Source organism: Coenobita brevimanus, chromosome 86, assembly GCF_032717465.1.
Source record: "Coenobita brevimanus isolate Jiangsu-jjx chromosome 86, ASM3271746v2, whole genome shotgun sequence".
Lineage (NCBI taxonomy): Eukaryota > Metazoa > Arthropoda > Malacostraca > Decapoda > Coenobitidae > Coenobita > Coenobita brevimanus.
This window is the reverse complement of record NC_137039.1, coordinates 1,051,737-1,068,698: the sequence shown is the minus strand read 5'-3', so window position 1 is coordinate 1,068,698 and position 16,962 is coordinate 1,051,737.

Below are 16,962 nucleotides of genomic sequence, written 5' to 3'. Positions count from 1 at the left end.
ACTCATGCACACTCTTACACACACATAACATAAACACTCTTACACATACATACTCTACACACACTCTTACACATACATACTCTACACACACGCTTACACATACTCTTCCACACACTCTACACACATTCATACACACACTCTTACACACACATACACACTCTTACACACATTCTTACACACACTCATACACACACTCTTACACACACTCTTACACACACATACACACACTCTTCCACACACATACACACACTCTTCCACACACTCTTACACACACATACACACACTCTTCCACACACTCTTTACACTCACTCTTACACATACTCTTACACGCACTCTTACACATATTCTTACACACACTCTCACTCACACACTTACACACAGTCTTACACACACTCTTACACACATTGTTACACACATTAATACACACTCTTACACACATTCATACACACTCTTACACACATTCATACACACTCTTACACACACATACACACACTCTTACACACTCTTACACACACATAACATAAACACACTCTTACACACACTCTTACACACATTTCTACACACACTCTTACACATACTCGTACACACACTCTTACACACACTCTTACACACACTCTTACACATACTCGTACACACACTCTTACACACACTCTTACACACACTCTTACACACATTTCTACACACACTCTTACACACACTCTTACACACACTCTTACACACATTTCTACACACACTCTTACACATACTCGTACACACACTCTTATACACACTCTTACACACACTCTTACACACACTCTTACACACATTTCTACACACACTCTTACACATACTCGTACACACACTCTTACACACACTCTTACACACTTATCTTCCCTTGCACTGCTCCCTCTTTCCCTCCCTCCGTCTCTCCTCAGTGTTTCTTTCCTCCACCCCTCTTTTCCTCCATCATCCCCCTTTCTTCCTTTCTTCCTCCCCTCCACCTCCCCTTTCCTCTTCTCTCTCCATTATCCCTCTTTCTCTCCTCCATCCCACATTCTTTTCCTTCCTTGTCTTTAAACCTGCCTCATTTCCTCTTTCATTTTAGACTATGTCCCTCCTTTCTGCTCTCTCTCTCGTCATGGAAGTGAAGGGGTTAAGGTAGTCATGGCAGCGGCAGTTTCCATTCCTTAGTGTCCTTAGTGTCCTTTCCTTAGTGTCCTTAGTGTCCTTTCCTTAGTGTCCATTGTGTCCTTTCCTTAGTGTCCTTAGTGTCCTTTCCTTAGTGTCCTTAGTGTCCTTTCCTTAGTGTCCTTTCCTTAGTGTCCTTAGTGTCCTTAGTGTCCTTAGTGTCCTTTCCTTAGTGTCCTTAGTGTCCTTTCCTTAGTGTCCTTAGTGTCCTTTCCTTAGTGTCCTTAGTGTCCTTTCCTTAGTGTCCTTAGTGTCCTTTCCTTAGTGTCCTTAGTGTCCTTTCCTTAGTGTCCTTAGTGTCCTTTCCTTAGTGTCCTTTCCTTAGTGTCCTTAGTGTCCTTTCCTTAGTGTCCTTAGTGTCCTTTCCTTAGTGTCCTTAGTGTCCTTAGTGTCCTTAGTGTCCTTTCCTTAGTGTCCTTTCCTTAGTGTCCTTTCCTTAGTGTCCTTTCCTTAGTGTCCTTAGTGTCCTTTCCTTAGTGTCCTTAGTGTCCTTTCCTTAGTGTCCTTAGTGTCCTTTCCTTAGTGTCCATTGTGTCCTTTCCTTAGTGTCCTTAGTGTCCTTTCCTTAGTGTCCTTTCCTTAGTGTCCTTAGTGTCCTTTCCTTAGTGTCCTTTCCTTAGTGTCCTTTCCTTAGTGTCCTTTCCTTAGTGTCCTTAGTGTCCTTTCCTTAGTGTCCATTGTGTCCTTTCCTTAGTGTCCTTTCCTTAGTGTCCTTTCCTTAGTGTCCTTTCCTTAGTGTCCTTTCCTTAGTGTCCTTAGTGTCCTTTCCTTAGTGTCCTTTCCTTAGTGTCCTTTCCTTAGTGTCCTTAGTGTCCTTTCCTTAGTGTCCTTTCCTTAGTGTCCTTTCCTTAGTGTCCTTTCCTCAGTGTCCTTTCCTTAGTGTCCTTTCCTCAGTGTCCTTTCCTTAGTGTCCTTTCCTCAGTGTCCTTTCCTTAGTGTCCTTTCCTCAGTGTCCTTTCCTCAGTGTCCTTTCCTCAGTGTCCTTTCCTTAGTGTCCTTTCCTTAGTGTCCTTTCCTTAGTGTCCTCTGTGTCCTTTCCTCAGTGTCCTTTCCTCAGTGTCCTTTCCTTAGTGTCCTTTCCTTAGTGTCCTTTCCTTAGTGTCCTTTCCTTAGTGTCCTTAGTGTCCTAGTGTCCTTTCCTCAGTGTCCTAGTGTCCTTAGTGTCCTTTCCTTAGGTTACTTTCCTTAGTGTCCTTAGTGTCCTTTCCTTAGTGTCCTTTCCTTAGTGTCCTTTCCTCAGTGTCCTTTCCTTAGTGTCCTTAGTGTCCTTTCCTTAGTGTCCTTAGTGTCCTTTCCTTAGTGTCCTTAGTGTCCTTTCCTTAGTGTCCTTAGTGTCCTTTCCTTAGTGTCCTTAGTGTCCTTTCCTTAGTGTCCTTTCCTTAGTGTCCTTTCCTTAGTGTCCTTAGTGTCCTTTCCTTAGTGTCCATTGTGTCCTTTCCTTAGTGTCCTTAGTGTCCTTTCCTTAGTGTCCTTTCCTTAGTGTCCTTTCCTTAGTGTCCTTTCCTTAGTGTCCTTTCCTTAGTGTCCTTTCCTTAGTGTCCTTTCCTTAGTGTCCTTTCCTCAGTGTCCTTTCCTTAGTGTCCTTTCCTTAGTGTCCTTTCCTTACTGTCCTTTCCTTACTGTCCTTTCCTCAGTGTCCTTTCCTCAGTGTCCTTTCCTCAGTGTCCTTTCCTCAGTGTCCTTTCCTTAGTGTCCTTTCCTTAGTGTCCTTTCCTCAGTGTCCTTTCCTCAGTGTCCTTTCCTCAGTGTCCTTTCCTTAGTGTCCTTTCCTCAGTGTCCTTTCCTTAGTGTCCTTTCCTCAGTGTCCTTTCCTCAGTGTCCTTTCCTCAGTGTCCTTTCCTTAGTGTCCTTTCCTCAGTGACCTTTCCTTAGTGTCCTTTCCTTAGTGTCCTTTCCTCAGTGTCCTTTCCTTAGTGTCCTTTCCTCAGTGTCCTTTCCTCAGTGTCCTTTCCTCAGTGTCCTTTCCTTAGTGTCCTTTCCTTAGTGTCCTTTCCTCAGTGTCCTTTCCTTAGTGTCCTTAGTGTCCTTTCCTCAGTGTCCTTTCCTTAGTGTCCTTTCCTTAGTGTCCTTTCCTTAGTGTCCTTAGTGTCCTTTCCTTAGTGTCCTTAGTGTCCTTTCCTTAGTGTCCTCAGTGTCCTTTCCTTAGTGTCCTTTCCTTAGTGTCCTTAGTGTCCTTTCCTTAGTGTCCTTAGTGTCCTTTCCTTAGTGTCCTTAGTGTCCTTTCCTTAGTGTCCTTAGTGTCCTTTCCTTAGTGTCCTTTCCTTAGTGTCCTTAATGTCCTTTCCTCAGTGTCCTTTACGTAGTTTGCCTTTACTGCCTCCACACGGTGTTATTCAGCTCAGGAGAGAGAGTTTGGGCACTGGATGGGTTAACAATTACTTCCTTTATTCTTTATCTATCTGTCTATCTATTGCCAGACGCCTCAATCCCGTAAGGGGTGGCCACAAACAAATCGCCTCCATGTCGCCCTGTCCCCCGCCATTTCACAGCCCTGCTCCCAGCACACACACCCCTCTCTCCTTTATCCTTTAATAGTAAACAAATTCCTCGCTAGAGTTGATGTGATAGATAATGTTAGGAAACATACATTGAGGTGTTTGGCCATGTGGAGTAGATGGAGAGCGAGAGACTAACAAGGGGAGTGTATGTGAGAGAGATGGAGGGGGGGGGAGAGGGACTGGAAGACCGAGGATGAGAAAGAGGGATGAGGTGGAGAGGTATATGAGAGAAAGGGGTGTGAGCTGGAAGGGCGGTGACATGGCGACATGGAGGCGATTTGTTTGTGGTCACCCCTTACGGGATCAAGGCATCTGGCAATATATACACAGGTAGATTAGATGGTAAGGTTAGTGTAAGGAGAGGGATTTGTATTGGCTGTTTGATGTGTGTGTGTGTGTGTGTGTGTGTGTGTGTGTGTGTGTGTGTGTGTGTGTGTGTGTGTGTGGAGAGGGGGCGTCTGTACTGAGAGCAGACATATTGTAATGGTTATGTGTGTGTGTGTGTGTGTGTGTGTGTGTTCTTACCTAATTGTTGTTACCTAATTGCATCTTTACAGGAATGAGTCAAGCTCGTACTGTCCCGTGTATTACCATATTTATCGTACATATCCTTAAATTTATGAATTGTTTTGGCACACACTATTTCATTCGGTAGTGCATTCCATTAATCAATTGCTCTGTTTGGGAAACTACATTTCCTTACGTCTTTATCACCTCTCTTCTTATGCAGTTTTTTGCAGTGTCCTCTTGCTGATGCTTCCCCATAGGTTAAGTAATCATTTATGTCTATTTTTTCCTTCCCTGATATGCATTTATATAGCATAATCATGTCACCTCTTTTCCTTCTCTCCTGTAGTGTTGGTAGATTCAGTTTATTTAGTCTTTCTTCGTAGCTTAGATCCCTTAAGCTTGGTATCCATCTTGTAGCGGCCCTTTGAACTTTTTCAATCTTGTCTATGTGTTTTTTGAGATGAGGACTCCAGACTACTGATGCATACTCCAGGGTTGGTCTGATGAATGACGTTATTATCCTTCTTAGCATGTCTTCATTTATGTATGTGAACGTTATTCTCATATTTGCAAGCAGTGTATACATGTTCCGTACCTTCTCGCTGATGTGGTCAGCCGGAGATAGTCTATTATTGATAATCACACCTAGGTCTTTCTCTCTTTCTGATGTGTGTAGGATTTTATTTCCTAACGTATAATCCCAATCAGGTCTTTTTCCACTTTTACCAAACTTGATTACATGACACTTGTCCACACTGAATTCCATTTGCCATGTATTACTCCATTCATGAAGTTTATTTAATTCTTCTTGTAGCTCTTTACAAGAGTCTGTGTTAGTAATTCTCCTTTGTATCCAAATATCAGGTAGTTTACCTTGACTCAAGGATTTCTTGAAAATTAAAAACAATGGTTTACTTAACTCCTTTGCACATTCACGCAGCACCCAACATGAAATTTCATCAGGACCATTTGCTTTTCCTCTGTCTAATCTACTTAACTCCTCCTGTATTTCTTTTTCTGATGTTTGTATATCTTATTAGTATGTGTGGGCATGCATGTTCCACATAATCTCTCTCAAAATTTTTTTCCTCTGTAAAAACTGACTGGAAATTCTTGTTTAGTGCTTCACAAATATCTTTCTCTTGTGTATAAGTGATTCCCTCGTCCGTAATGGATTGTATTATATCTTTTACTTTGGTTTTGCTTCTGATATAGCTGTAAAACAGCTTTGGTTGATCACTACTTTTATTTATGATATCCTCCTCAAACTGTTTTTGGGCTTCCCTCCTTATTCTTGTATAATCGTTTCTTGCCTGTTTGTAATTATTATATGCCCTTTCACTATTGTGTCTTCTGTATCTATTCCACAACAAATCTCTTTTTTCTTTTGATTTTTTACATTCTGTATTGAACCATTTCTTTATTTTCTTATCCCCTTTTGTGCTGTGGGATGTACTTCTGGACTCCTATTTCATAAAGTTCACAGAATTTTTCATATACTCGTATAGCATTTAAATCTTGTCCTCTAAGCTCCTTTTCCCAATTAATTTCTAAGAAGTACTTCTCTAGGTCATGATAGTTTCCCTTTTTATAGTTTAGGCTCTTTTTGTAACTGTCATTGCTGTTATCTGTCATATGCTATCCTGAAGTTGCAATTTAGTACTGCATGGTCGCTTTTGCCGAGTGGAGGGTGATATACCAAACTGTCAACATCGTTTTCTTGCCTAGTAAATATTAGATCTAGCACTGAAGGTACATCGAGTCCTCTTTTTCTGATGCTTTCCCTCACATGTTGCGTTAGGAAAAACTCCTGCACGAGATCCAGTAGCTTTTGGTCCCAACAGCTTTCTTGACTTATTATATCTAGAGTATTCCAATTTATATTTGTATTAAAATCTCCAGTTAGTATAATTCTTTCCGATTTCTCTTCCATTTTATGTAGTAATGCTCTTAAACTCTGAATTGTGTGTGTGTGTGTGTGTGTGTGTGTGTGTGTGTGTGTGTGTGTGTGTGTGTGTGTCTCACTGTCTCTGTGTCTGTCTGTCTGTCTGCCTGTCTGTCTGTCTCTCTGTGTATGTATGTATCTATCTGTCTGTCTGTTTATCTATTTGCCTCCGATTCCTATTTGTTGTCAGGCCACACGAGATAAAGATACGAGAGAGAGAGAGAGAGAGAGAGAGAGAGAGAGAGAGAGAGAGAGAGAGAGAATACGGGATAGATGCAGAGAGGAAGAAATAAGGAAGGAAGGAGAAGTAAAAGAAAAGAGATTTGGAAAGGAGAATGAAGCTAGGAGAGAGAGAGAGAGAGAGAGAGAGAGAGAGAGGTGTAGTGTGTCGGTAACTTAGTGTGTGTGAGAGAGAGAGAGAGAGAGAGAGAGAGAGAGAGAGAGAGAGAGAGAGAGAGAGGTGTAGTGTGTCGGTAACTTAGTGTGTGTGTGAGAGAGAGAGAGAGAGAGAGAGAGAGAGAGAGAGAGAGAGAGAGGTGTAGTGTGTCGGTAACTTAGTGTGTGTGAGAGAGAGAGAGAGAGAGAGAGAGAGAGAGAGAGAGAGAGAGAGAGAGAGAGGTGTAGTGTGTCGGTGTGTTCTTAAGTTAACAGCCAGTCCGTGTAGATAGATAGATCGATAGATAGACCAGGGCAGATAGACTGATTGGTTGGTAAATAGACTGAGGCAGATAGATTGATAATTGAGGCAGACTGATAGATAAATGGATTGATTAAGGCAGTGATAGATAGACGGAGGCAAATGATAGATAGATTGATAGACAGAGGCAGAATGATAGATAGATAGATAGATAGACTGAGACAATGATAGATAGATAGATAAATATGCAGAGCAGACAGACAGATAGATAGATAGATTGATATAGATAGATAGATAGATAGATAGATGGATTCTATAGCTGCATCCGTATCAACCCATATTATAGGTCCTCTTCTCTGCTGTGGGGGAGTGACAGCCAGATACAACCCTTATCACAAATGATGGCGAAGTACGGAGGAGTTGTGTATGCAGAATGCGTGATGCATGGTTTGCTCTGATTTCTCTCTCTCTCTCTCTCTCTCTCTCTCTCTCTCTCTCTCTCTCTCTCTCTCTCTCTCTCTCTCTCACACACACACACACACACACACACATTTCTCTCTCGCCTGGGATATCTTCAGTGAAAATCATTAAGGTGGGACCGACTGACAGGGCCGTTCCTAAAGATGTTCCCGCATCAAAATAAATAAATAAATCCTCGGGTGAAAGGGGCTTATTCTCTCTCTCTCTCTCTCTCTCTCTCTTTCCCGATGCCGGCCGGCTGTGTGTGTGTGTGTAAAATTGCCTTTATTACGCACACCAAGAGTGAGACCAAAGAATGAAGGAATTTAACATTATAATTAATGATGAGGCACTGACAACCTTGGGGTGCTTCTGAAAAGCCTAGTATTCCGTCAGATGGCTCCACTGTAGCAGTAAACACATTCCTGCGCTGTATAAAAAGCATAATTTTATTTGTTAAATATTTACATTGTTGTGTGAAATTGTGAATCATGGTAATGTCATATGCCGTAATATAAATAATACAAATAGAACACGTATATATAACTTATCATGAATTGTTTATATTTATCATAAACTGAAATTAAAATATCACTGATGGCATGTGATGGCAATCCGCCATTTGAGTGGTCCTATATTATTTAATTTCTGCTACATTTAGTGCATGTTAGATTCTTAATACATAGTTTGTTCAGAGTGTAAAGTACGCCTAGTGGGTATCTTGACTCATCCAGTCTCTATGTGGGCAGAAATTTAATGTTGAGTAAATACTGGCATTCACCATCATAAATCATCCGGTCTGAGGAACCGTCCCAAAACCAAGATCATTTACGCGTCATTTTTTGTCCGGTCTCACAAAGGACAGACGACTGTGGAAGGTACACAAGGCAAGACATCGCCTCCAAGTGATACACAAGATTCACACGGAGTCAAGTTCAGTATTCACGAAGGGGGGATAGAATACTTCCCCAGTATTCCCTGCTTGTCGTAAGAGGCGACTAAAAGGGACACTTTTATCTACATTCTTTTTGCTTTCTTTCTTTCCCTTGTACTTTGTCTGTCCAAACCCTCTGCATTTTACTTTCATTTAGTTAATTTCCTCTCTCCACTGTCTGGTTCCTGCGAGCCACTGGCATTGGCTCCAGGGTAAAATATTTCACTGCCTAAGAAATCTTTATGAACTCTGGTGACGAAGCAATGGCCCTCAGTTCCGTGCAGCCCTTAAGTGGGCAGGGGGTGCTAAGAATCCCACGGTGTAAAAATAAGTTCATAAATCCAAAAAGAACCTTAAGAATAGGAAACTGGAATGTTCGAACTCTCAATCAGGCTGGTAAAATGGAAGAGCTTATTTCAGTGTTCAAGGAATACAAGATGGATATTTGTGCTCTTACAGAAACGAGGTTGCTTGGAGTTGATAAAATGAATTTGGAAGATGGTATTACTATGTTGGTTTCTGGTAGGAGTGATGGAAGTCATTACCAAGGAGTAGGCTTACTGCTGAGTAGAGATGCTTGCAAGGCACTATGTGAGTTTGAACCAATTAATGAGCGCTTGCTTTATTCATTCATTCATCCATTGCCAGACGCCATGTATCCCAAATGGGGCGGCCAAGGGCTTAGAGTTAATTGTTTTACAGGGAGGGGCACCAATCCTCCACCAACCCCACTTGACACGTAGGGATGCCAACAGCATCTGGTGTTCCCAGGCAGTCACCCATCCAAGTATTAACCAGACCCAACGTTGCTTTATGCTCGCTTAAAATCTGACCATGGTAATATCAGTGTGGTTGTAGGGTACGCTCCGACAAATGAGGCTGCTGATGAAATGAAGAATGACTTTTATGAGAAGCTGCAGGATGTAGTGAATAGAGTGGCAAGACATGATGTGTTAGTTTGCATTGGTGATATTAATGCGATTGTTGGCAGTAGTAGGGATGGCTTTGAAGATTGTATGGGTAAGGAGGGTGTTGGTATAAGAAACGAAAATGGGGTGCGACTTGCAAGCTTTTGTTTGGCAAATGACCTTATAATTGGTGGAACTATCTTTGAGCATAGAAAAATACATAAGACTACTTGGATTTCACCATGTGGTAAATATTGTAACCAGATTGACCACATTGCAATTAGCAGAAGGCATAGGAGTTATTTGCAAGATGTTTGCGTAAGGAGGGGGGCAGATATAGGTAGTGATCATCAACTTGTTGTGTCAAAGATTAAAATAAAACTTAAGAGAAACGTTAATGATAATTGTACAGGAGGTAATAATTATGATTTTGATGAGCTGAGAAGTGATGAGAGCACGAGGGAAAAGTTTCGGTGCGAATGTAGAAACAAGTTTCTAGTCCTGCAGACTGATGGAATCTGAAGACATTGATATTAATCAAATGTGGAGAGAGGTAAAAGAGGTTTTGCATGAGAGTGCTAAGGTTACTATTAAGAAAAAGGGAAAAGCGAGAAGGAAAAAGTGGATGTCAGATGAAACATGGAATGTAATTCAGAAAAGGAAAGAGGCTAAGTTAAGAAGTGAAGAACAACATGTTGATGGCCAGGTAGTTGAAGTACTTAGAGCAAAGTACTGGAGTTTACATTCTGAAGTAAAAAGACTCTTTAGACGTGATAAGAGGAGAGACTATATGATGAAAAGGCGACAGAGACAGAAATTAAATTAAGTAAAAATGACGGTCAGAGCACAAGAGCAGCGTATCAGGCCATAAAGGAGTTAACTGGAACTGAAAAGAGAAGGAAGGAAATACCTGTACGAGATAGAAATGGTAATTTGATGACTAAAGATTTGGATATAAAAGGAAGATGGAAAGAGCACTTTGTTCTAAATAGACCAATCCCAGCTGAAGAGGACATTTTGCCAGCCGAGAGAGATTTGCAGATAGAAATAGGGGATATAACTTTGGAAGAGGTAGCAAAATCTATAAAGGAGTTAAAGAATTTTAAGGCTCCAGGTGAGGATGGAATATTCCCTGAAATGCTTAAGGTGGAAAATGACGAGTTGATGAATGTGCTTTTGAAACTTTTTAATGTGGCTTGGGATAATGGTGGAATTCCAGAAGAGTGGAAAAATGGAGTGATTATAAAAATACCAAAAAAGGGAGATTTAAGTGTGTGTGGCAATTGGAGGGGGATAACTTTGACACCTGTAGTTGCAAAAGTCTTTTCCAAAATCTTGTTGAACAGAATAGAGCCAGTAATTGATAAAATTTTAAGAGAAGAACAAGCGGGATTTAGAAAGGGTCGAGGTTGTAATGATCAGATTTTTATTGTAAGGCATCTAATGCAACAAGCTAATGAGATGAAAATGCCACTTAACATGTGTTTTGTGGATTTTGAAAAGGCGTTTGATAGTGTTTCACGTGGAGCTATGTTGAAAATTATGAGATTCTATGGTATACCAGAAAAGTTTGTAAATATTATTAGAAGCCTGCATGAAGGTACTTTTTGTAAGGTAATGGTGGGTGGTTCTTTGAGTGATCCATTTCAAGTTAGGTCAGGAGTGATTCAAGGAGGAGTTCTTTCGCCATTGTTGTTTGTTTTGGTTATGGATTATGTTATGAAAAAGGTTGTAAGGAGAACAGGTGCAGGAATTAACTGGAAAGAAAATAAGAAGCTGATGGATTTGGACTATGCTGATGATATTGTACTGATTTGCGGAAGTATTTACGAGATGCAGAGGGTGCTCGATTGTCTGGTGGAGGAAGGAGAAGAAGTGGGATTGGTAATAAATTGTGGAAAGACTGAAATTATTAATATGAACGTGGAGAACCAAATCGATTGTGTAATTGGGAATAATGTGGTGAAGAATGTAGAAAACTTTAAATATCTGGGAATGATTGTATCATCTAATGGATCATTAAACAGTGAAATTGAGGAGAGGATTAGACAGGCTTGGCGAGCTGTTGGAATGTTGAAATCTGTTTGGAATAATAATATGCCTTCGGTACATACTAAAGTGAAAATTTACAAGTCCATGGTTAGACCCATTTTAATTTACGGGCATGAGTCATGGTACAGTACAATTGCAACAGATCAGAAAGTATTAGGATTTGAGAATAAAATACTGAGAAGGATTCTTGGGGTAAAGTGGCAAGACAGAGTTACAAATGAAAGAGTAAGGGATATTACGAGAGTGGAACCAGTTAATGAATATGTGAGACTGTCTCGCTGGAAGTGGCTGGGGCACATATACAGAAAAGAAGGTTGTTTAATACAGGATGTGCCAGAGTGGATTGCTAGAGGAAGAAGAGGTAGAGGTAGGCCGAGGGAAACCTGGTTGAGGACAATGAAAAAAGAAGCAGGAGAGGAGTGTTGGTGGGACCTGAAGGAGATGGTAAGAGACAAATATTGGTGGAGAGAGTTCATTGAGACCCTATGCATCCCGTGGGGTGCCACAGGAAATGATTGATTGATTGATTGATATATATATATATATATATATATATATATATATATATATATATATATATATATATATATATATATACACACACATGCAAACGTGAGAACACATGGCGAGTAAATACTACTGCATCCTCTTAAATGTCTGCACCCAGTGAGATTGCATCCAGGTCAAGAGGACTGGTATGTGCACAAGCTACTGACTCAGTCAGTGGAAGATCTTACAAACATATGTGTGTGGACAGGTGGCCTGGAGACAGTTCTCACATGACCATACCATTAGGGACTTGCCAAGAGGGGGCAATGTGTGTGAGATATTGATGATAAGATGATCTTAAGGTATTTATTTGGTAGGCACTTGGTGAAATGTAAAAATTAAAATAACCACTAGTTCTCAACAGAAAAAGATAAAACTTCACTGTAACACTTTATTTACAAAAAACTACAATGATACATATGAATATGACTCATGGTGCAAGGAAGCTGCAGGGGAAGGTCTCTCTCTCTCTCTCTCTCTCTCTCTCTCTCAGCTCAACAGTCAGGAACTCACAGTACTGAACTATGTGTGTTTGTGGGTGTGTCCATTTACGACAGTAATGTAACCAACGTCGGGTACAGGGACATGAGAAATGGGCGTAGCTTAGTTAACAGCTAGAGAGGCAAGATGTGGGAATGACAATTACACAAAGATATCGCTCAGTGAAACACACTGCCTATACACAGTCACTTATGAACCAATGACGAATGTTATGAATATAGCACAAAGAAGCAGATAAGAAAATACTGAAATGGTTCAATACAGAATGTAAAAAATCAAAAGAAAGAAGAGATTTGTTGTGGAATAGATAGAGAAGACTATCTATCTATCTATCTATCTATTGCCAGACGCCTCAATCCCGTTTGGGGTGGCCACAAACAAATCGCCTCCAAGTCGCCCTGTCCCCCGCCATTTCACTGCCCCACTCCCAACTCACACCCCCTCTCTCATATACCTCTCCACCCCATCCCTCCATCTCATCCTGGGCCTCCCCCTCCCTCTTCCCCCCTCCACCTCACTCACATACACTCTCTTCATCAGTCTTTCACCCTTCATCCTCTCCACATGGCCAAACCACCTCAGTGTGTTCCTCATAACGCTTCCTATCACATACACATCCACACCACAACGCTCCTTTATATCCTCATTCGTCAGCCTGTCTCTCCACGTGACTCCACAGGCTCCTCTTAAATAACTCATTTCCACTGCTCTCACTCTTGACTTGTGTCCTTCCAACAATATCCAAGCTTCACTTCCGTACGTTAGAGTTGGTATCACAATACTGTCATGTAGTAACTTTTTCACTTCCATGCTCACTTCCCTGTTTCTTATCACTGCTTTCAAGGAACCAGTAACCTTTCTTCCCTGCTGTAACCTTTCAAGCACTTCACCCTCCAAACCTCCATCCTTACTCATCACATTACCCAAATACTTAAACGTACTCACATTTCCCAATTCCTCACCATCTAACCTCGCTGTACATTCACTAACTTCACCTCTCTCAAAGACCATCATTTTACTCCTCCCTACATTCACCTTTAGGTTCCGTTTCTTACACACTCTCTCAAACTCATCCACCAAGCCTTGCAGCTCCCCTTCGTCTTCACTCAACAACACAGTATCATCTGCAAACAACAGTACAGGGGGTTTCCAAACACTATCCTCTCTCACCAGGGCCACTCCAACGTCCACTACCCTACCTTGTACCTCTTTTATTACCCCATCCACGTACAGATTGAACAACCATGGAGACATGACACATCCCTGTTTCAATCCAACTTTCAAAGAGAAAATTTCACTTAGTTCACCATCCACACGCACTGCAGCCTTCGCACCATCGTACATACTCTTCACAGCATTCAATAACTTCCCATCTACTCCATATATTCTTAACGCTTTCCACAATCCTTGTCTATCCACCCTGTCATGTGCTTTCTCCAAATCCATGAAAGCCGCATACAACTTCTTTCCCTTCTCTAGAAACTTTTCCACTAAAGATCTAAGAATGAATATCTGATCTACACAACCTCTTCCCTTCCTAAAGCCTCCCTGTTCTTCTCCAACTAATTTCTCTGTTCTTTCTCTAACTCTGTCTATAAGTATCCTACCATACACTTTTCCTATTATACTAAGAAGACAAATGCCCCTATGATTACCACACACTTCTTTTTCCCCCTTTCCTTTGTACAAGGGAATAATTATACCTGACTTCCAATCCTCCGGGACTCTACCTTCCTCCCAGGCCAATCTGCACATCTTGCACATCCATTCTACTACTATCTCTCCCCTATGCTTCAGCATTTCACCACACACTCCATCAATTCCTGGGGCTTTCCCCGATTTAACTTTCTTCATTGCTTCCACAACTTCTATCCTACTGCTTTCTTCCTGTCTTCTCACCTCCCTCCTTCTCCCAGCCATTCCCCAGCCACTTATACTCGCATTACTTCCATCCTCTATGTTCAACAATTCCTTAAAGTGTTCTCTCCATCTGCTCACTTTTTCTCCCTTCTCCACTAGTAGTCTACCATTTTTATCTTTCACTCCCCTGCTAACTTCACTTCCACCCTGTCTTACTCTTTTCACTTCTCTCCAGAACATTTTCTTACAGTCCCTCCACTTTACACTCAAATTCCTTCCAAATTCCTCATCCACTCTCTTCTTACTCTCTCTTACTAATCTTTTCACCTCTCTCTTCCTTTCCACATATAACTCTCTCTTCCGCCTCTCAACTTCTTCCACGCCCCTACTTCTCATCCATTCATTGTATGCTTTCTTCTTTTGTGCCACAGCCTGTTTCACCTCTTCAGTCCACCACAATAGTGAAAGGGCGTATAATAATTACAAACAGGCAAGAAACGATTATACAAGAATAAGGAGGGAAGCCCAAAAACAGTTTGACGAGGATATGATTAATAAAAGTAGTGATCAACCAAAGCTGTTTTACAGCTACATCAGAAGCAAAACCAAAGTAAAAGATATAATACAATCCATTACGGACGAGCGAATCACTTCAACACAAGAGAAAGATATTTGTGAAGCACTAAATAAGAATTTCCAATTAGTTTTTACAGAAGAAAATTTTTTTGAGAGGGACTATGTGGAACATGCATGTCCACACATACTACCAGATATACAAATAGCAGAAAAAGTAATACAGGAGGAGTTAAGTAAATTAGACAGAGGAAAAGCAAGTGGTCCTGATGAAATTTCATGTTGAGTACTACGAGAATGTGCAGAGGAGTTAAGCAAACCATTATTTTCAATTTTCAAGAAATCCTTGAGTCAAGGTAAACTACCTGATATTTGGAAAAAAGCAAATATTGTCCCCTTATCCAAGAAAGGAAAAAGACAAAATCCACTCAACTACCGACCAGTATCACTGACCAGTGTTGTAAGCAAGGTATTAGAAAAGCTTATAAGATAAGCTTGGGTAAATCATCTAGAAGAACACAGTATGATAACAGAAAGACAGTTTGGTTTCAGAAAAGGAAAATCATGTGTTACTAATCTGTTGAGCTACTATGACAGAGTAACAAACACAATACAGGAAAGAGAAGGATGGGTGGACAGTATCTATTTAGATTTCAAGAAAGCTTTTGACACAGTACCACACCAAAGACTTTTATGAAAACTGTACCATCAAGGAGGAATTCGAGGCAAACTGTTTTGTTGGATGCAAGATTTTCTCATAAAAAGAGAAATGAGAACAGTACTAAGAGGAAACTACTCTTCATGGAAAGAAGTGACTAGTGGAGTACCACAGGGTTCAGTGCTGGCGCCAATCATGTTTTTAGTGTCTATAAATGATATAAACAGTAACACTGGAAATGAGAGCTATCTGAATATGTTTGCAGATGATGCAAAAATACAAAGGAGAATTACTAACACAGACTCTTGTAAAGAGCTACAAGAAGAATTAAATAAACTTCATGAATGGAGTAGTACATGGTAAATGGAATTCAATGTGGACAAGTGTCATGTAATTAAGTTTGGTAAAAGTGGAAAAAGACCTGATTGGGATTATAAGTTAGGAAATAAAACCCTATACACATCAGAAAGAGAGAAGGACCTAGGTGTGATTATCAATAACAGACTATCTCCGGCTGACCACATCAGCGAGAAGGTACAGAACATGTATACACTGTTTGCAAATATGAGAATAGCATTCACATACATAAATGAAGACATGCAAGAAGGATAATAACATCATTCATTAGACCAACCCTGGAATATGCATCAGTAGTCTGGAGTCCTCATCTCAAAAAACACATAGACAAGATTGAAAAAGTTCAAAGGGCCGCTACAAGATGGATACCAAGCTTAAGGGACCTAAGCTACGAAGAAAGACTAAATAACCTGAATCTACCAACACTACAAGAGAGAAGGAAAAGAGGTGACATGATAATGCTATATAATTGCATATCAGGGAAGGAGAAAATAGACATAAATGATTACTTAACATATGGAGAAGCATCAGCAAGAGGAGACTGCAAAAAACTGCATAAGAAGAGAGGTGATAAAGACGTAAGGAAATTCAGTTTCCCAAACAGAGCAATTGATCAATGGAATGCACTACCGAATGAAATTGTGTGTGCCAAAACAATTCACAAATTTAAGGATATGTACGATAAATATGGTTTAAGACACGGGACAGTACGAGCTTGACTCATTCCTGTAAAGATACAATTAGGTAAGTACAATTAGGTAAGTACACACACACACACACACACGCACACACACACACACGATCCTAGGTATTACAGAATTTCACACACACACACACACACACACACACACACACACACACACACATATGCAGAGAGAGAGAGAGAGAGGATGGTTTGGTGTCTTGGGGTCAGGCTGAGGTAGGAGAGAAAGAGAGAGTTTGAAATGACGTGTGAGAGGCTGTGGCTGTAACTGGTCAGTAGGGCCGTTCCTGAATTATACGGAAGTCAGAAACCAAGGACTGTTCTTGGAGTAACATGGGGACCATTCCTGAAAAGTAAGAAACTAAGAAGGGAAGGAATGAAGGAATTAAGGAAAGGTGCAGAAGTAGCGTCAAGGCGCACCGTGGCTGTGTGGCACTAAGGCTGGCGTGTAAATGGTGTCAGGGAGAAAAGGTGAAGGTGAGACAGGGAAATATCAAGAAGAGAGGCGGGACAGAAGAGCAGAAGAGGACAGGAAGGAGAGAACGATCGAAGACAAACCGACTCTTTGTAGTGACCTCTTACCACAGGCAGGCCTACTGGCCAAGTATTCTTGGCCTGCCTACATACAAGCAGGCCTACTGGCCAAGTATT